The 22,075-nt window shown below is 41.3% G+C and overlaps 1 non-coding gene across 1 annotated transcript; it reads right to left on the bottom strand.

Moving 5' to 3' along the window:
• Positions 1-3,122: 3,122 nt before the first annotated feature.
• On the bottom strand, positions 3,123-3,205 carry TRNAL-CAG (transfer RNA leucine (anticodon CAG)). The gene has a single exon. It is a non-coding gene; the product is annotated as a tRNA-Leu (tRNA).
• Positions 3,206-22,075: the final 18,870 nt, after the last annotated feature.

Here is a 22,075-nt window from a genome sequence, read left to right as displayed (position 1 = left end):
CTTTTTAACATTTTAAAGAGGCCTTTGCAGCAGATTTGCCCAATGCAATACATCGTTTGATTTCTTGACTTCTGCTTCATGGGTGTTGATTGTGGATCCAAGTAAAATGAAAATTAGTTTCCTAGGGCTGCCTTAACAAATTACCACAAATTGAATGGCTTAAGACAACAGAAATTTATTCTCAGTTCTCAAGGCCAGAAGTCTAAAATCAAGGTGTCTACAGGGCTATGCTTTCTCAGAATGTTCTAGGAGAGCATCCTTCCTTGTCTCTTCCTACCTCCTAGCAACTCTTGATGTTCCTTGGCTCGTACATGCATCCTTCCAATCTCTGCCTGTTTTCACATGGCTTCCTCTCTGTGTGTCTCCTGTATTTTCTTATAAGGATGTCAGTTATTGGGTTAGGTCCTACTTTTCTGCAGTACAGCAGCATCACTAGGGTTGGTGTCAGTGCAGTAACTCATGGTGTCATCCTCATCATGGGTCTTCTCCTGTGCCAGACCATACAGAATCCTTAGTAACATTTTTTGTGCTAATGTTACTCATAAACTGTAATTCCCATATATCACTCTTTCTTTTTCTGTAGTTACTACTTAATTCTCAAAAAAGTTGTGGAAAAAGATTCACAGGTACTAAATACCATAATGTTGTAGCTAAAACATCAGAAAATTTGACAAAATTAGCCACCATACAAACACCTGCAGCAACGAAAACAACAGAGCACGCTAGTAGCATGTGCACATGAAACCATGTGATTTGACACATCATTGCAATTGGGTAATAATGAAGGTTCAAAAGTAAATTAGCATAAAACTTTAGCCTTGTAGGTATATTGATACATGTAAGCGAGGTTTATGAAAAAATGTTTTTGTTGTTACAACTAACTACAGGGATATTTTATTTCTTCTTATTATATGATATTTTATTTATTTATTTAACTTCTCATTCAAATATTTATACATACATTGTTTTGTGACATTAGGTGCAATCCCTACAATGTTACAGCACACACCCTCTTTCCATCCCAGGTTCCCTGTGTTCATTGAATCAGTTCCTGTCTCTTCCTGCCTTCTCATCCTGCTTTTGAACAGGAGCTGCCTATTTGGTCTAATTTATCTGACTGAACCAACAAGCACATTCCTCATGTGTATTATTTTTTGTTTTATAGTCCTGTCGAATCTTAATCTGAATAGTGGGCTTCAGGAATGGCTTTAGTTCTGGGCTAACGGTGCATCTGGAGGCCATAGTTTTGGGGGTTCCTCTAAGTCTCTGTCAGACCATTAAGTCTGGTCTTTTTACTTGAATTTGAGTTCTATTCTATTTTTTTCTCCTGCTCTGTCCAGGGCTCTCTATTGAGTTTCCTGTCAGGGCAGTCATTGGTGATAGCTGAGGACCACTCAGTTCTTCTGGTTTCAGGCTAGTGGGGTCTCTAGTTCATTTGATCCTTTAGTCCTTTGACCTGGCATTTCCCATGTGCCTTTGGTTTTCTTTGTTCTCTTTGCACCAAGTGGGATGGGACCGATTGATGTATCTTAGGTGGCTGCTCGCAAGCTTCTAAGACCCTAGATGCCACTCACAAAAATGGGATTAGAACAATTTCTTAGACTATGCTATGCCAGTTGACCTAGATGTCCCCCAGAACTATGGTCCCCAGGCCCTAGCCCCATCCACTCTGTCACTCAAAGTGTTTGGATGTGTCCAGGGAACTTCTTTGCTTTTGCTTTAGTCCAGTTGTGCTGACTTCCCCTGTATTGTGCATTGTTCGTCCCTTCACCAAAGTTGATCCTTATCTACTATCTAGTTAGTGATTTCCCCTCCCTCTTCCTTCCCACCCTCATAACTATCAAAGAATGCTTTTTTCTGTGTTTAAACCTTTTCTGGAGCTCTTATAAGAGTGGTTTCATACAATATTTGTTCTTTTGTGACTGACTTATTTTACTCAACATAATGCCCTCCAGATTCATCCGTGTTGTGAGATGTTTCACAGATTCATCATTGTTCTTTATCATTGTATAGTATTCCAGTGTGTGTATGTACCATAATTTGTTTATCCATTCTTCTGTTAATGGGCAGTTTAGGTTGTTTCCATCTTTTTGCTAATGTGAATAGTGCTGCAATGAACATGGGTATGCATATGTCTATGCTGGATCATGTGGTATTTCTATTTCTAGCTCTTAAAGGACGTGCCATATCACTTTCCAAAGTAGTTGTGCCATTTTACATTCCTACTAGCAGTGCGTAAGAGTTCCAATCTCTCTACAACCTCTCCAACATTTGGTAATTTGCATTTTTTGGATTAGTGCCAGCCTTGTTTGGGTGAGATGGTATCTCATTGTAGTTTTGATTTGCGTTTCTCTAATGGCTAGTGAGCGTGAGGATTTCCTCATATGCCTGTTAACCGCCTGGATGCCTTCTTTGGTGAAATGCCTGTTCATATCCTTTGCCCATCTTTTAATTGGTTTATCTGTCTTTTTGTTGTTGAGGTGTTGCAGTATTTTGTAGATTTTAGAGATTAGACCTTTATCAGATATGCTGGAGCCAAAAATTCTTTCCCAGTCTGTAGGTTCTCTTTTTATTCTTTTGGTGAAATCTTTTGATGAGTGTAAGTGTTTGATTTTTAGGAGCTCTCAGTTATCTTGTTTCTCTTCTGGTGTTTGTGCATTGTTAGTTACTGTTTGTATACTATCTATGCCATGTATTAGGGCCCCTAGTGTTATCTCTATTTTTTCTTCCGTGATCTTTATAGTTTCGGATTTTATATTTAGGTCTTTGATCCATTTTTAGTTAGTTTTTGTGTACTTTGTTAGGTATGGGTCCTGTTTCATTTTTTTACAAATGGATACCCAGTTATGCCAGCTTCATTTGTTAAAGAGACTGTCCTTTCCCTATTTAACGGACATTGGGCCTTTGTCAAATATCAGCTGCTATAACCCACTGGTTTTTTTTTTTTTTTTTTTATAACCCACTGCTGTCGAGTTGATTCTGACTCATAGCTACCCTACAGGACAGAGTAGAACTGCCTCATAGAGTTTCCAAGGAGCACCTGGAGGATTTGAACTGCCGACCTCTTGGTTAGTAGCCATAGCACTTAACCACTATGCCACGAGGGTTTCCAAACAACGGGTTGTCAGAAGTGGGATTTTAACCCACGCCTCCTGGGGAGACTGCAACCTGAATGCAGTGCCTTAGATCGCTTGGCCATCCTGACCTCCAGACTCAGCCACTACAGGTGGACGGATTTACATCTGGGCTGTCAATTCTGCTGTTCCATTGGTCTATGCATTTGTTGTTGTACCAGGACCAGGCTGTTTTGATTACTCTGGAAGTATAATAGGTTCGTATGAGGCCTCCCACTTTGTTCTTCTTCAGTAATGCTTTATTTACCTGAGGCCTCTTCCATTTCCATATGAAGTTGGTGATTTGTTTCTCTATCTCATTAAGAAATGCTGTTGAAATCTGGATCAAGGTTGCATTGTATCTGCAGATCACTCTTGGTAGAACTGACATTCTCATGATGCTGAGTCTTTCTATCCATGAGCATACTACACAGATATTTTTATAAAAAATAATAAGTTTCTGCTGAAACACTGCACAAAAATTTTATAGATAGTCATTTTGGTGCCACTTCCTCTGACAGTGTCAGCCGGAGCTGTTGATACCCCTGAAACCCCTCTAGTGATGTCACTGCCCCAGTAGATCTCATAACTAATTACATTTGTAATGATCCTATTTCCACATGAGGTCACATTCTGCCGTTCTGAGTGGACACGAAATTTGCAGGACACTGTTCAACCCCATACAGCTATCTTCTCAAGTTTTCAGTAAATTTAAAACTGGTTTTAAAAATAAAGTCTATTAGTCTTAAAAGCTAGTGAGCAGCCACCTAAGATACATCAATTGGCCCCAACTCACCTGGAGCAAAGGAGAATGAAGAACACCAAAGACACTAGGAAAATATTAGCCCAAGAGACAGAAAGGGCCACATAAACCAGAGACTCCATCAGCCTGAGACCAGAAGAACTAGATGGTGCCTGGCTTCCACCAATGATTGCCCTCACAAGGAACACAACAGAGAGTCCCTGATGGAGGAGGAGAAAAGTGGGGGGGGGGGGAGGGGGATGCAGAACTCAAATTCACGTAAAAAGACCAGACTTAATGGTCTGACTGAGACTAGAGGAACACTGGAAGACATGGCCCGGGAACTCTTTGTTAGCCCAGAACTGAAACCATTCCCAAAGCCAACTCTTCAGACAAAAATTAGACTGGACTATAATACATAAAATGATACTTGTGAGCAGAGCGCTTCTTAGCTCAAGTAGATACAAGACACTAAATGGGCAGATCCTGTCTGGAGGCAAAATGAGAAGGCAAAAAGGGACAGGTGCTGTTTGAATGGACGCGGGAAATCCAGGGTAGAAAGGATGAGTGTGCTGTCACATTATAGGGAGAGCAACTAGGGTCACATAACAATGTGTGTATAAATTTTTGTATAAGAAGCTAACTTGAACTGTAAACTTTCACTTAAAACACAATTAAAAAAAAAAGATAATAAAGTCTATCAAAAAAATAAAAGCAATAACAAAACTCCCCCAGTTCTGATTCTTTTTATGTGGAGGAGATTTGGGTCAGATAAAAGAACTCAGCTCCTCGTTCTGACCTAGTTATTTTTTTTTTTTAATTTATTTTTTTGTCCCAGATGGCTCATGCGGATACTATGGTTCATTTTGTCCTGCTTCTGCCACCCTTGATTCAATCACTGGACAGTTCTAATAGCCTGAAAATTTTAACATTGTGCTTACCTCTTTATGGCTACCTGTTCGTGGTGTGTGCCCTCCTAGAACAACACATGACTAGTTTTCCCCTACAGGGTAGTTTTTCAGTCATTCAGAGACACTTTCCTGAAGCTGTACACCCAGGATGAAACTTAGGCTAAATATCCTCCGTCATTGTTCCCATGATACATTTTCTAAATATTTCACCACACTGGACACTATTTGGTGAATGTTTGTGCTTGTTAAAATGGCAACCCCAGATCTAAATACAGTTTTTCTATTGTGTTCTGAACATAATTAAGTAGAATATCATTCCTTGGGTTGTATTTGTTTGTTTAATCTATTGCTTTATATATATGTGTATATATATATATATATGTTTAATCTATTGGTTTATATATATATAAATAAAACCTGTTGGCATCGAGTCGATCCTGACTCATAGCGACCCTAAAGGACAGAGTAGAACTGCCTCATAGGGTTTCCAAGGTGCACCTGGTGGATCTGAACTGCTGACCTTTTGGCTAGCAGCAGTAGCTCTTAACCACTACACCACCAGGGTTTATATATTTATATATATATCTCACATCACCCTGGTTTTAGGTCTCCATTTAAAAAAAAAAAAGTGAGCTAAGTGTAATTAAGGCTCCTTTATACATTCTTGGCACCCCTCATTAAATATATTCTGTTGACAAAACTTAAAACAATTCATTTAAATTCCACACCTCATCCAGATGTTCTCACTCCTTGAAATCAGTCATTGATTTGACCAATTTCTTGAGTGAATTGGCATTTTCCCTATTGCATAGAGAGCCTTACACTCATGCTCAGGATACATAGTAAACATGCTCAAATATGTGTCTTTTGTTCAGCAACTGGCTTTGTATAGATTAGCAAAATCACAACTCTCTCAAACAGGAATATATCTCAATAGTATTTTCCCCAGAGGGGTTGACTGAGGTATAAAAAATACTTAATCAACACCATGGAATCTGGTGGCAGTAAGTCTTAGGTTTTCACGCTGAGCATAAAACCAAATATAGTAATAAAATAAAACTGTGGTGGTATAACTCCCAGGGGAAACAGAAATTATAGTATTCAGATATGAAAGCTGGAATTAGTTGCTACCTTTTTGTATTCCAGAGTAAACCTTTCTGAATGTTGCGGAGAAGTGACTTGGGAATTCCGGTGTTTGGAAAGAAGATACCTTTTCCTGTTTAAATGAGCCATCTCCCAGGATTTCCCAACCTGGCCCATCCTTGACTCTCTCCTGGAAGAGTGCTCCATATAAGGAATATAGCATTAACTAAATTTTTCTGAACATGCTCAATGAAGCTACATGTACAGCTGCTGGATGGCTTGCTTTTTTTTTTTTTTTCCTTTTCTTGTTCCTTTTCAACTCTGAACATTCAACCTGTCTCCCCTGTGCCCACACTGATATTTTGTTGGCTGCTTCTCACTTACCTAAACCTACTGTTTGGTTGCTTGATGTTACTCACTCTCTGTGTTTGTTAGCGTTGGCTGTGTATTAGCCTCTGATGGTATCCTGTGGATAAAAGATAGTACCTGATTATGTGATTTACAGGATGAGTTTTTTCCTTGTCCCTCTTAGCACTAGGACTCAAAGGAGTGCTCAGTAGTCTTTTTGAATCTACCAAATAGATACAACCTAAAAGCCAACCCAGGCCAAGTCAACAAAACCCCCAAAATAATAAAGTTGGCTAATCAATCTCATTTGATTACAGTCATATAGCTGTGTGTCTAGAAAAATGCATGTACTGTACTTTAAAGGACTGGCCAGATAGTGGATTTTGCACAATTGGTGACAAATCCACTTTTATTGTTCACCTCCATGGGTATGTTGGGGAAAAAGGGAGATTTGTCTGTTCTTTTATAAATGATTTGAGGGCAAAATGAGGCTGGCTACTCATGCTGCTGGGAACCTTGCTTGGTTCACAGATGCAGGATTAATTTTGTGGTGTTTGACAGCTTATCCATCTCTGTCTCGCCTTGTGGTACTTGGGGTTGCCCACTGGGGGTAAGGCTAAGTCATCTTTCTGGACGGCTTCCAGCCATCCTTCTTTGCAGGTCCAGAGGCAGCTCTGAGGTTTCAAAATGAATAATTTTTTACCCCTGGGAGAAAGGACTGTTGTTCCTTCCTGAACCACTGGTACCTCTGTGAGGAACAGGCTATCAGAGCTGAGTGAGGAACCTGTGGTGTGACTGTCACTGCCTCTGGTGGCTAACCTCCAAGGGGGCACAATTCTGCTCCCCTCCCAGAAAGGGATTCTTGCAAGCCAGAAGGATCCTGAGCAAACACATTCGAGGCCTGAGAAATGTCAACTGTTAATGAGATTTGTTTCTATGCCTTGATTACAGAAATTGGGGGTAGCAAATTCATTTAATCTTGTGTGTCAATCCAGTTGGTATGCATTGGAGAACTATGTGAAGAAAGTCTCAGGCCACGTCTGCATTTAGGGTACAGAGAAGCTTGATTGACTAGAGATATCTGTCAGAAGCGATGGAGAAGGGTCCTGGGGTCTGAGTGCCTTGGATTTGACATCAAGTAGAGACTTCTCTGGGCCCTGCAATGATTATGGAGCACATTAAGCACATGCTCAGGACTATCCCAAATACAGGAAGGAAGACTGAGGTAGTAGGAAATGCAGTTACTGCTCACCCAAGGCAAGTATATGTGAAACAATATGACAGCTGCTGCCATGGACCATGTTTCTCGGATGGGATTTGTTATAGCCCCTCCTTAACACGTACACACATACACACATTCAAATACACACACATAATAACACAAGTATTGCAAGTTGATGTTACACACTTGGCAATTCCTCTACTACCCAGTGTTCTAAACCAGTGCTTCTCAGACTTTAATATGTGTACAAATCAGCCAGGGAAGAGATTCTGATTCAGTAGGTCTGGGGTGGAGTCTAAGATTCTGCCTCTTTGACATGTTCCCCGGTGTTGCTCTTGCTGTTGATTCATGAACCATACTTTGCATTGTAAAGTTCTAAACTTTCAAATGATTTCATATTTCTGTTGGATAAAGACAAAACTTAAGTGGGCTTACAAGTCCTGCGTGGTCTTCGTTGTCACCTAACATTCTCACTTTCCTCCCCTGCCTGCCTTTACTCTTGCCAAAGCATCCCGATTGACTCTCATTCAGTCTTTGCTACTTGTCTTGCTCTGTCTGCCCCAGGGCCTTTGTATATGCTGTCCATTCTGTCTACAATGTTCATTTCTCCCCTCCTCACTTCCATAAATTTTATTCATCCTTCAGATCTGACCTCAAACATCACTTTTTCAGAACAACCTCCCCCGATCTCCCTAATTAGGTCAATTCTTTTTATTATTCACTCTCATAGAACAGAATATTTTCGCATTCTTTTTGGCAATGATCAATTGATGTCTGTCTCCCTTGTTAGTATATAAACTCTATAGGGCAAGGATCTTATCTGTTTTCACCCATCAGTGGATTCCCAGAACTTAGCACTGTTTCTTGCTTCAATTTCTGGACTGTGATTTGCTTGGAAATGGTATGGTAAGCCTCAGAGTAGGTTTTTCAGGAAAGAGAAGCCCTTTCTCCTATAAAATGTCCTGTTTGGGCAGCTGTTCTGAGACGCAGGGCTGGGCAGGAGGCAAGCTGAGGTTTGGGGTGGCCACTGCTTGGTGAGAGACGTATTCCCTGGTTGAGAGCTAGGACATGAGGTCATGTTGTTTTAGAATACTATTGCAAGTGATTTATCCATCTTATCAACCCTTAAAGGATGAGGACATGATCCAATTCTGCCATATTTCAGAGTTCCTTGCGAGCTTGTATGGCACCTACCTCCCTCTTTCCCCTAATAGTATATTAGAAGCTCTTTCTGGACAGAAATTGAGCCTTTCCTTATTTTTACTACTGTGAGCCTTGTACTGAGTGAGAGTTTGATAAGGTGTAAGACTGAATTGAATCTGGGAACATGTATAGGAAAACGTATGGAAAGGTAGAGTCTGGCCCACTAATATCTTCCCTGGAATTGCCAGGATACAACAATGATAGTTTACTCTGTGGACACTATGATTTACATAAAAGGTCACGCTTCCCGTTTTGTATAGGATGTTGGAGAGCTTAGCATCAAGCTCTGTGCAAATGTATCATGCTTTATAGCCAGAGTTTGTTAAGCCACCTCAACTTTTTTTTGGATCAAGGCAGAGTACATGGAAACAGATAATGGATATTTAGCAGGATACCTATTAATGCTTATGGTATGCTAGGTACTCAACACATATTAGCTCCAATTCTGTCTATTCAAAAAGGTAAGTAACATTACCATCACTTTAAGATGAGAAAATAGAGTGATTATATAACCGACTCCCAGCCATAGGAAACCCTGGTGGCATAGTGGTTAAGTGCTACGGCTGCCAACCAAAGAGTCGGCAGTTCGAATCCACCAGGCCCTCCTTGGAAACTCTACGGGGCAGTTCTGCTCTGTCCTATAGGGTTGCTATGAGTTGGAATCAACTCGACGGCACTGGGTTTGGTTTGGTTTGGTCCCAGTCATAGGACTGAATGCTGATCTAGACAAAAATTCCGAGGCTCAGAAATGTTAAATAACTTGTCCAAGTTTACTCAGCTGGTTGGTGACCGTATTAGTTTTCTAGGGCTTCTATAAGAAATTATCAAAACTAAATCGCTTGAAACAACAGAAATTTATTCTGTCAAAGTTCTGGAGGCTAGAAGTTTAAAATCAAAGTGTCAGCAGGGCCATTCTCCATCTGAAGACTCTAGGGAAGAATCTTTCCTTTCCCCTTCCTAGCTTCTGGTGGCTTCCAACAATCCTCGGAGTTCCTTGATTTCTAATTACATCACTCCAATGTCTACCTCCATCCACCTTCGCATGGCCTTCTTCCCTCTACATGTCCTGTCCTCTTCTTATTAGGACATCAGTCATTGAATTTAGGGCCTAGCCTAAGCTAGTAAGATCTCAACTTAATTAAGATGCAATTAGTGGATTTAGGTTTAAAAAAAAGAATTACAATTTGAGAAACCAAATATTCAGAGAATAGGGCTGATTAGATAGGGTTGGCTTTAGTCAGCCTGGAGCTTCTGTCCTTACAGCAATAACTTGCTCATCCTTAATCATTTTCCCTCCACCCAGCTCCAAAACCTCATTGGCGGCGAGAAGAGTACTTTCCTTGCAAAATACCTTCTCAGTTGCAGGACTGGAGCAAAACTGTCTCCCAATTGTTTGTTTGATGTTAACATTATTCTGAGATTTACATCACAACCAACAAGATATTTTAATGAGCCTTTGTCTGTTCTAGTTAAGTCAGTTGAAACTGAGCTAATGAAACACAGAAATGGGGAGAGGTGGTCCTCAGTAAAGTTGGCCGTCTTCATTATTCCTTAGCTGCTCTGTTTACTCCAGCAGTGAGAAGTTGTGGATTCTGAGACTATCTCCAGGAATACTCTTTCCTAGGTGTGATCCCCTGTTACACTTTCTTGTGGTGGCAAAAGTGGCAGAGGAGAAGGTATGTTGTACCGTGAAGACTCCTCATCCAGGGCCTGGATAGATCAGTGATGCTAGAGGACAACTCATCATCCCTCTGTCAGTTTGTTGTACTGTGGAGGGCTTGCATGTTGCTGTAATTCTGGAAGCTTTGCCACCGGTAATTCAAATACCAGCAGGGTCAGACATAGTGGACAGTTTTCAGCAGATTTCCCAGACTAAGAAGGAGCAGGAAGAAAGGACTGGCAATCCACTTCTGAAAATTAGCCAATGAAAGCTTTATGGATCATAACAGAATATTGTCCAATATAGTACTGGAGAATGAGCCCCCTCAGTTGCAAGGCACTCAAAACACACAGTGGCCAAAACAATTGGACTCGAAAATACCAATGATTATAAACATGGCACAGGTTGGGGTAACGTTTTGTTCTGCTGTACATGGGGTCACCATGAGTCAGAACCAACTCAATGGCAACTAACAACAACAACAAAGAAGACAAGAGGAAGTAAGCTGCCTCGGGAAGCTAGACATGCATCAGGAATCTACATCAGCTTAAGAGGGACACTAAGTTGGGGAAAGGAGAGAAGACAACCTGGCCATTTTCCTGTGCTGGGATGCAGGGAGGCAGCACTGAGAGAAAGGGGAGCATTGCCAGATGGGGGTTTAAAAGTTCACTGTTATCATTAGATGTTGTTGAGTCAGTTCTAACTCATAGCGGCTCTATGTACAACAGAATGAAACACTGCCTGGTTCCGTGCCCTGTTTACAATCGTTGTTATCCTTGAGCCCATTGTTGCAGCCACTGGGTCGATCCATCTCATTGAGGGTCTTCTTCTTCGTCAATGACCCTCTACTTTACCAAGCATGATATCCTTCTCCGGGACTGATCCCTCCTAATAACATGTCCAAAGTGTGTGAGACAAAGTCTCACCATCCCTGTTTCTAAGGAGCATTCTGGCTGTACTTATTCCAAGACAGATTTGTTTGTTCTTTTGCCATTCTGTAGCATACTGAATATTGTTTACCAACACCATAATTCAAAGGTATCAATTCTTCAGTCTTCCTTATTCATTATTCAGCTTTCGCATGCATATGAGGCAATTGGAAGCTCCATGGCTTGGATCAGACACACCCCGGTCTTCAACGTGACATCTTTGATTTTAATCACTTTAAAGAAGTCTTTTGCAGAAGATTTGCCCAATGCAATGAACCTTTTGATTTCTTGACTGTTGCTTCCATGGGCATTCATTGTGGATCCAAGTAAAATGAAATCCTTGACAAGTTCAATTTTTTATCCGTTTATCACAATGTTGCTTATTGGTCCAGTTGTGAGGATTTTTGTTATTTTATGTGAGGTGTAATCCATACTGAAGTCTGTGGTCTTTGATCTTTATCAGTAAGTGCTTCAAGTCCTCTTCACTTTCAGCAAGCAAGGTTGTGTCATCTGCCTCACAGATTGTTCATGAGTCTTCCTCCAATCCTGATGCCCCATTCTTCTTCATATAGTCCAGCTTCTCAAATTATTTGCTCAGCATGCAGATAGAATAGGAGTGGTGAAAGGATACAACACTGATGCACACCTTTTCTGACTTTAAACCATGCAGTATTTCCTTTCTCTTTTCGAAAGACTGCTTCTTGATCTATGTACAGGTTCCCTATGAGCACAATTAAGTGTTCTGGAATTCCTATTCTTTGCAATGTTATCCATAATTTGTTACGATCCACACAGTCGAATGCCTTTGCATAGTCAATAAAGCACGGATAAACAACTTTCTCATATTCTCTGCTTTCAGCCAGGATCCATCTGAAATCAGCAATGATATCCCTGATTGCCCATCCTCTTCTGAATCCGGCCTGAATTTTCAGCAGTTCCCTGTTGATGCACTGCTGTAGCCACATTTGAATGATCTTCAGCAGATGTCCACTAAGGAGGCACATGCTATAAGGGCTCTAACCACCTCCCCTCCCTGTATACTGTCTTCAGTGGAAAAGCCTCCTTCCCCTTGGCCCTGATGATACCCTCAGTTCTTCTTGGTGACAGATTTTTTTCCTTGGTGACCTAATCTTCATTTTGATCTGATTTATTTTGTAGCTCTTGGCTCCTGGGTGATATTTCTTTGTGGATAATTCTTGTCACCTTCTTTTTGAGCTCACCAACCATTCATAATTTACTGTATGAATTTTAGATCCTTGAAAGAAAGTTCTGATAAGAGTTGGAAATTATAAAAGGAAAATAGAGAATATGACCCTTCCCCTCAAATAGAAAACAATTTGAGGCAGAGAACCAAGTATTGGTTTGAGCAATATCAGTAGGGGTCAGAGAGAGCTTCTCTGGGGGTACAGAGGGAAGGAAAGAGGGAAGGAAAGGAGGAAGGAAGGAAGGGAGGTAGGGAGAGAGGGAGATAGGGAGGGAGGGAGGGGGAGAGGGAGGGAAGGAGGAAATATAGCGCTCCAGAAAGACATAAATGCCCTTCAAGTTGATCAGAGTATCTGGGCCCTCTGAATTACTTTGAGAGTGTCTAAAAAAAAAAAAAATAAGCATGGTTACCAAGAGGGTTGGCAAGTTCTCGTAGGGCAAATGCATTGCAAGAGACAGTGTAATGATTTGGAACATGGGTTCTAGGGTCAAGGACTCCTTGGTTTAAATCTTGGCTTTTCTCCTTTATAGATGTGTAAATTGGGAAAGTTATTTAACTTTGCAGAGTTCAGCTTCTTCATCTGGAAAATGGGGATAATAAAAATCTTCCCAACAGGCTTTTGGGGAAGATTAAACTAATGCCTCCAACACATAGAGGAAAATGGCAAGTAGAAGTGGTTTCTACTTTGTACAAATACAAAGCAGTGAGCACGGGGCTGGGGGTGGGGTGGAGGGTTTCCAGTGACCCTTGCCAGCAGAGCTAGTTTCCCTTAGAAGGCTCAGCACAGGCTCAAAACACAGGCTTAGACTTGTCCTGTATTCCTTGCCTGGCTGATTAGCTCCTGTTTCTTTCATCCCAAAGATTTACAGGTTGTTCTGTCAGTTCCTTCCTCCTGGTCCTTTCAACCTATACACATCAGTGGCCACAAATGCTGGCAGGCACATCTGTGACAGGGGTCGGAGCAGGGGCAGATTAACCAGGAAGGACGGCACACACCAATTTACAGTAAGCAAGGTACACACAAGTTTAACTGTGCTTACTTACTAATCCGTAGTGTGACCAGTTTCACGTAGGTTTCACCACATGTTTGATGTGGTGAAAAACAGGTGAAATTGATCACACTACAGATTAGTGAGTAAGCACAAGTAAGCCCATGCATACCTTGCTTTTTGGGTAATCTGTCCCACTGGGTGGGTTCCTGCAGGACCATGTCGGGAAGTCAGGTTTCCTGACTCTCTTGAACTTCTTGCCCAGTAGTTCGGTGCTCCTGGCCATTTCAGTGTCTCTCTCCCTGCTGACCCTCTGGCTTCTCCTAAATTTCTTATCCTAGTTCTTTTGTAGTCTTGCCTTCCTTCTCCAAATAGTCCTACTCCTCAAATGTGAAGTGCTACTGTTGGGGATTTGAGACAAGCCCGGTGAAAGCTGAGTGGATCATGTTTGTTTGTGCTTATGTCGTGCTTGCTGGTCAGAAACTCAGAGGGTGGACAAAGTATTGGTTTGAAAAGTGGCAGCCTTGCTCTTTTTCTAAAACTACCTGCATTTCTTAAGCTGGGCCTCAGAGGGCTTGGAAAATTCTTCTTTACAGACCCCACCAGTGATTTGTGAGAAAATTTGTCGTAGATTTACTGGGCTCTGCAGCTGAAAAATGTAGCAGGCGGAAAGCTAACTTTGGAACAGTTGGAGGGTTTACCCCCTGACACCAGCATACATTGTCTTTCCTAGCCGAAGCCCAATTTTATAAAGGACCATATGGAAAAACTTCACTGGAAGAGAAATAAAGTCTGTCTAAGTTTAGACTCAGCCAGGCAAGAGGGGCCTGCTGTAGCCAGGGGATGAATTGAACTTTGGCAAGATAAGGAGGCTGCTCTGAAAAGGAAGTGTCATGGTGCTTAGTGCTCAGGAGATCTGAGTTCCAGCCTAGCTTTGTCCCCAGATCACTTTGTGGCCTTGGGTAAATAGATCACTCGGCCACTTTGGACCTCATTTTCTTCATCTGTCAAGAAGAAGATTATGGATGACTGTCTCTAAGTCCCTTTTAGTGTAATTATGTTATAAGGCAGTGATACGGCTGGCCGGAGAAGGACAGATGAGGATGAGCTTTGTGTCCAGAGTGACCTTGTTATATAAAACATTCCCCAAAATTTGTGTATACATAAACCTTACTTGCCATGTACTTATGGAGCTCAGTTTTTAAAGACCAAACCAAAAACCAAACCCATTGCCATCGAGTTGATTCCGACTCATAGCGACCCCATACGACAGAGTAGAAGTGCCCCATAGGGTTTCCAAGGAACAGCTGGTAGATTCCAGCTGCCAACCTTTTGGTTAGCAGCCGAGCTCTTAGCCGCTGCATCACCAGGGCTCTAGTTTTTAAAGAACTAGGCCATAAATTCAAAGCTATAACTTAAATAGAACTATCTGGTAATAGGCATGCTTTTTTGTTTGCTTATTTATTTCTGGTGGAGGATACACAGAAGCCAGAAAAGGCTAGTAGCTAAACTCTTGAGGGCAGACAGAAGATAGATACAGGAACATACACACACATGTAGAGACACACGAACATCTCCACACCAATATAAAGATGGAATAAGGAGCCTGAGTGGCCCAAGTGGTTTGTGATCTGCTGCTACCCTAAAGGCTGTCAGTTCAAACCCACACAACAGCTCTACCAGAAAGGCCTGGTGAACTGCTTCCATAAAGATTACAGCCAAGAAGACCCCAGGGAGTAGTTCTACTCTGTAATACACGGGGTCATCATGAGTTGGGAACTGACTCGGCAAGAGCTAACAACAACAATGACAAAGATGGAATAGGAATCCCTAGGTGGTGCAAACGGTCAATATGCTCGGCTGCTAACTGAAAGATTGAAGGTTTGAGTCCACCCAGAGGCATCTCAGAATAAAGTGCTGGCAATCTACTTCCTAAAGGTCACAGCCACTGAAAACCCTATGGAGCACAGTTCTACTCTGACACACATGGGCTCCCCATGAGTTGGAGTCGACTGAATGGCAACTGGTTACTAGTTAAAGATGGATTGCTTTCCTCAAACAAATGTGTCTTAGTGAGAAATTAATGATAGCAAGGAATAGATGCCCACTCAGTTCAGCACCAATTTAAGGGCATTCATTGTGTGAGGGCGATCTCACAGTCACCCATGGCCACATCACTATCTATAGCCATAAAGTCTGTCTCTGAGTTTCTGGATTTTTTTTTCCCTTGTTTTTCACCTTCTCTGCCTTCCCCCACCAACCCCCCACTGCCCCATGGACTGTCATACAGCTCCTCTCTAAATGTGACCTCCATTCTCCTCTGACAGCCTGGCTGCCTCTGCTTACTCAGGGCCCCCCTAATGTTGGCTTGTGGGTAGCTTTGGTTCTCCTGGCACTGAATCCAACCCTGACTCTCTGCATGGACTTTCAACTCCAGAGCCCTAAAAAACTGCTTCAGCCTCTGTGGCAGTTTAAATTCTCAGGAGAGGGAATTTGATTCATTCCTGTTTGAGCAATGAATTGGATTGAGAGCCAGTTGATGTGGTACTGACATGGCTGACCAGGCCTGCCCTTTCAACATGGATGGATGGAAGAAATTCCCAGAAAACAGAACTGCAGGCGGAACAGTCACCACAGAACTGAAGAACGCTTACTAAGAAAAATCCAGTATGTAAAGCAAAAAAACCTGGAGTCACTTTTTTCTGTCCTGCCTTCTGGTCACCTGTCCCCTCCCACTCATCTGAATGATCTTCGAAGAGCAATGATGAGCCTGTGACTTATTTTCCACTGAGCTCCCATGTTTCCAATCTTATCAAATATGGTAAAAATTTTACACAAAAATTTTAAGGAATAATTCAGACATAAAAGAGAGTTTCAAATTTTTATCTTTTTCCCCCCATCTTCCAAAGCCACCCATCATTTCCAAATCAAGGATCACTGTCTTCTCTCCATGTGGGGGAAGAAAAAGGCATCTAATGTTATCAATTAAATCAATTTTTACTGGTCACCTACTGTATGCCAGCAATACCTGGCACTGGAGAACTAGATAATTAACCGATATCCACAGACTGAGGAGCCAGGCAGGTGCCCAGAGAACTCCATCTCAAGCCATGATAATGATATTTTACATTTGTATGGTGATTTGACCTCAGGGTTCTCGATGAAGCTTTCTCAAAACCCATTAATGTGATGTCTTGCTTGGAAATACATTCAAATGTGACCAGAGGAGGGTTTGAAGATCAAGACAAAGACAAGAGGATTAGTTTTACCCAGTTTTTTCCACAAGCTCCATCTGTCCTTACTACATGCTATTCTTCCTCCCAATGCCCACGTACAACTTTATTCCTCTCTGAAAACTCACTCATACTGATAACTTATCTACTACAGACTTATGTGTTATAACAAATATAATTTCATCGGAATGGATAAACTCTCAGATCCATTCGACCTCGTAGAGACTGGGTTTCTCTGGGCACAACACATTATCAGTGTTTGTAGGAGAGCTGCATTTTCTTCCATCATTTATCTATTTTGTGGGATCGTAACTCCACATTATCTTTGTTTGCTTGCTTGTTTTTTCTTTTTGTAATAAAAAATGAGGTGCCAGTATTCACCTTGATAAACTGCAAAAAGCTTCTCCTGCACCATTGCCTGTCTTTTCTCTGTTGAGATCTCACACTATCTGTGGCTAAGAAAGAATACCAAGTGACGCCTGTGCTCATGTCCATGAAAAATGAGAAAGAGCAGCTGGCTTTTTCTCACTGCAAATTAGAAAAAACACAACAATAATGTAACACCTTTGGGAAGGTGTTCCTATAAACAGCCCCACAATTTGTCACATGGGAACTTCTTACTCTCCTCCAAGTATCAGCTGATATGTAAGGGGCTGTTGAGTCCATTCTCACTCATGGCGATCTCATGTGTTGCAGAGTAGTATTGTGCTCCATAAGGTTTTCATGACCTTTCAGAAGCAGATTGGCAGGCCTTTCTTCCAAGGCCCCTCTGGGTGGGTTTAAACCATCAGCCTTTCAGTTAGTCGTCAGGTGCTTGCACCACCCAGGGACTCCAGCCAGTCGATACATGGAACCTTCATTCATTCATTTACTTATTAACAACGAATTAATGTATTTCAATGCTGAGTTTTTTAAAGGAGTTTTTGTTTGTTTGTTTTTTAATTCATTCAACAAATACTTATTGAGTGCCTGCTGGGTGCCAAGCACAGTGGGGATACAATAGTATATAGCGTATAGTCCCTCCCTTCTGGAAGCTCATAGTCCAGTGTAGAAAAAAAAAAAGAGTTTAAATGAACAATGATGATAAAGATTAGGGAAGTGTCGTTACAGAGTGCTATGGGGAAAACACACAGTAGGGACAGAAGCTTATAACCTAATTAGGACCCAATTCAGTAAGTGATTTATACATGTGTATGCGTGCATGTATGTGAAAGAGGTGGGGAGATACAAGGGGGAGATGTTTCTTTGGTTTTGTATACTTTGCACATAAAACTTTCCTCAACTTATTCAGGGCATGTCGACTTGGTCCAGGTATCAAAATATCACAGTACTCAGTGGAGTTCATTAACTTGGGAGTAATCTAACTAAGATAATGAGTTTTTTTGAGAACGGCTAGGGCCATGCTCTATGTATCAATTAGATTTTGGTTCAACTGCATATCATAAAAACACCAATAATAGCAGCTTGACAAGACAGCAATTTCTTTTTCTCATGTAAAAGAATACTGGAGGTGAGCAGCAGGGCTGGCCTGGAACTTTATGATATCAAAGACTGAGGCTCCTTCTGTCTTGCTGTCTTGTCATCCTTGGCACATGGATTTCTGCTCAGGGTTCAAAATGACTGCTTGAGCTCTAGCTATGCTGAGCACATTCCACATTCCAGGCAGCAGGAAGAAAGAAGAGAGAAGCAGGTATGAAGCCCTATCCCTTTAGGAACACAACACTTTACATTCCCGTTTTCATCCCATTGGCTAAAACTTAGTGATGTAGCCACACAAGCTGGAAAGAAAGCTGAGAAATGTAGTCTTTATTCTAGTGGCCCATGTGTTCAGTTAAAATATTGGGGTTTTATCGTAAGGAAGAAAAGAGCAGATATTGGAAGGCAGCAATCTCTGCCACACTCCCGGATGAAGACTCTACAGAAGATTTACTGCGTGGAGCTAAATGTAACGAATAATTATAAAAAACTGTTAGTAGCTTCTGGTCTCTGCTATTGTTCCTCCTCTTTAAGGGTTGTTGATTATCCTTAGCCTGTGTAGCTGAGAGATTAATTTTTGTAGACTCTGGAGTCTTCTGTTTGATCCACATTGCTTTGGTTTGCCCATAACAGGATGTCTAATTCTCACTTCCCCCCATGTTACGGTCAGTTTGTCGTACTCTGGGGGCTTGCGTGTTGCTGTGATGCTGGAAGCTATGCCACCAGTATTCAGATACCAGCAGGGTCACCCATGGAGGACAGGTTTCACCTGAGTTTCAGACTAAGACAGACTAGGAAGAAGGACCTGGCGATCTACTTCTGAAAAGAATTAGCCAGTGAAAACCTTAGGAATAGCAGCAAAATATTGTCTGATGTAGTGCCAGAAGATGAGCCTCTTAGGTTGGAAGACACTCAAAATATGAATGCGAAAGAGCTGCTTCCTCAAAATAGAGTTGACCTTAATGATGTGGATGGAATCAAGCTTTTGGGACTTTCATTTGCTGATGTGGCATGACTCAAAATGGGAAGAAACAAGCTGTAAACATCCATTAATAATCAGAATATGGAATGTATGAAGTATGAATCTAAGAAAGTTGGAAATCGTCAAAAATGAAATGGAATGCATAAATCGATATCTTAGACATTAGTGAGCTGAAAAGGACTGGTACTGGCCATTTCGAATCAGACATAATCATATGGTCTACTATGCTAAGAATGACAACTTGAAGAGGAATGGCGTTGTATTCAATGTCAAAAAGAAGATTTCAAGATCTATCCTGAAGTACAATACTGTCAGTGATAGGATAACATCCATATGCCTACAAGGAAGACCAGTTAATAAGAGTATTATTCAAATTTACACACAAACTGATAAGGCTAAAGATGAAGAAATTGAAGACTTTTATCAACTTCTACCGTCTGAAATTGATCGAAGGTGCAATCAGGATACATTGATAATTACTGGTGATTGGAAGGTGAAAGTTGGAAACAAAGAAGGATCAGTAGTTGGAACATATGGCTGTGGTGATAGAAACGATGCCAGAGACTGCATGACAGAATTTGGCAAGACCAACAACTTCTTCATTGCAAATACCTTTTTTCACCAACAGAAAGGTGATCCAACCGAATGTGGAAATTTTAGAACAATATCATTAATATCACACACAAGCAAAATTTTGCTGAAGATCGTTCAAAAGCGGTTGCAGCAATACATCGACAGAGAACTGCCAGAAATTCATGCTGGTTTCAGAAGAGGATGGGGAACCAGGGATATCATTGCTGCTGTCAGGTGGATCCTGGCTGAAAGCAGAAATACCAGAAAGATGTTTACCTATGTTTTATTGACTGTGCAAAGGCATTTGACTGTGTGGATCATAAAAAATTATGGATAACATGGCAAAAAATGGGAATTCCAGAACACTTAATTGTGCCCATGAGGAGCCTACACATAAAGAGGCAGTGATTTGAACAGAACAAGGGGATACTGTGTGGTTTAAAGTCAGGAAAGGTGTGTGTCAGGGTTGTATCCTTTCACCATACCTATTCGATCTGTATGCTAAGCAAATAATACGAGAAGCTGGACTATATGAAGAAGAATGGGGCATCAGGATTGGAGGAAGACTTATTAACAACCTGTGTTAAGCAGATGGCACAACCTTGCTTATTGAAAGTGAAGAGGACTTAAAGCACTTACTAATGAAGATCAAAGACCACAGCCTTCAATGTTGATTACACTTCAACATAAAGAACACAAATATCCTCACAACTGGACCAATAAGTAACATCATGATAAAAGGAGAAAAGATGGAAATTGTCAAGGATTTCATTTTCCTTGGTTTCACTATCAATGCCCATGGAAGAAGCAGTCAAGAAATCAAAAGACCCATTGCATTGGGTAAATCTGCAAAAGACCTCTTTAAAGTGTTGAAAAGCAAAGGTGTCACTTTAAGGACTAAGGTACACCTGACCCAAGCCATGGTGTTTTCAAATGCCTCATATGCATGCAAAAGCTGTGTAATGAACAAGGTAGACCAAAGAAGAATTGATACCTTTGAATTGTGGTGCTGGTGAAGAATATTGACTATACCATGGACTGCCAAAAGAAAGAACAAATCCATCTTGAACAAACCAGATTACTCCTTAGAAGCATGAATGGCAAGACTGTGTCTCACCTACTTTGGACATGTTATCAGGAGGGATCAGTTCCTGGAGAAGGACATCATGCTTGGTAAAGTAAAGGAGTCAGCGAAAAAGAGGAAGACCCTCAAGGAGATGGATTGACACAGTGGCTACAACAGTGGTCTCAAGCATAATAATGATTGTGAAGATGGCGCAGGACCGGACAGCGTTTTGTTCTGTTGTACGTAGGGTCGCTATGAGTGGGAACTGACTCAAGGGCACCTAACAACATCAACTTTTCTTACTTCAGGGTCCTTATTACTGAGCTTAGGAGCTTTAGTAGCGTAATTGTTAAGAGCTCGACTGCTAACCAAATAAAGCTGGCAGTTCAAATCCTCCAGCTGCTCCTTGGAAACCGTATGGGGCAATTCTACTCTGTCCTATAGGGGTGCTATGAGTCAGAATCTACTCGACAGGCAATGGGTCAAGGGTCGTTACTGAGCTTAGCAAATTCTTTTGAGAATATCCTTTTTCTTAAAAAACTATAAGCTAATTTATGTTCATTGTAGAAATTTTAGAAAATTTTGAAAAGTATGAACAGCTCAACCATAATTCCCCCATCAGAGATAATTTCTATTAATATTTGGAGGTATATTCTTTCCGCTTTTTTTTAAACCTTTTACTAAACTTTACAAAATAATACCTAAGTATATCCTTTAGGTTAAAAATTCAAACAATGGTTAAGTAGTTAAGCACACAGAGCAAAATGCTTCACTTTGACTTATTCATTTATCCAGTCATTCAAAAATATTGAGTTTTGACTATGCTGCTAAACCCTGGGATTCTGGCAGTAATGGAGACAGACATGCACCTGTCCACAGGAACTTACGTTCTAGAGGGGTACACAGACAACATATGAGAAGGAAGAAAAAGGGGTGGGTTAGAAGGGGCTACTTCAGATACAGGGGATGGTGATGCTTTTGCAAGTAATAGGATGCCCAAGCACTCTAACCGAGTTCGATCCAGTGGTTCTAATGACATCACCAAGGAACTAGATTCTCTCTCCACTTTTTGCCTTCGCTACCTCAGCATTGGCTCCATTCTCAGGAGGACTCCATTCTTACAGAATCAGGATGTCTTCCAGCAGCTCCCAGAACTGCAACTTTTCTCATTCACAACCCTTTACTTCAGCAACACTGCAAACGATAGTTGTGGAATTAAATGTCATTGGCCTGACTGGGCTAACTTGGTCCATTCCAGGGTCAACCGTTATAGCCAGGGAAATGTAAGACACTGATTGGCTTAAGCAAGTTACATCTCACTTCAGGAATTGGTTATGGGAT

The sequence above is a fragment of the Loxodonta africana genome, chromosome 2, assembly GCF_030014295.1.
Source record: "Loxodonta africana isolate mLoxAfr1 chromosome 2, mLoxAfr1.hap2, whole genome shotgun sequence".
NCBI classification, from domain to species: Eukaryota; Metazoa; Chordata; class Mammalia; order Proboscidea; family Elephantidae; genus Loxodonta; species Loxodonta africana.
The sequence above is the reverse complement of the archived record's forward strand: the minus strand, read 5'-3'. Positions and strand labels throughout refer to the sequence as shown.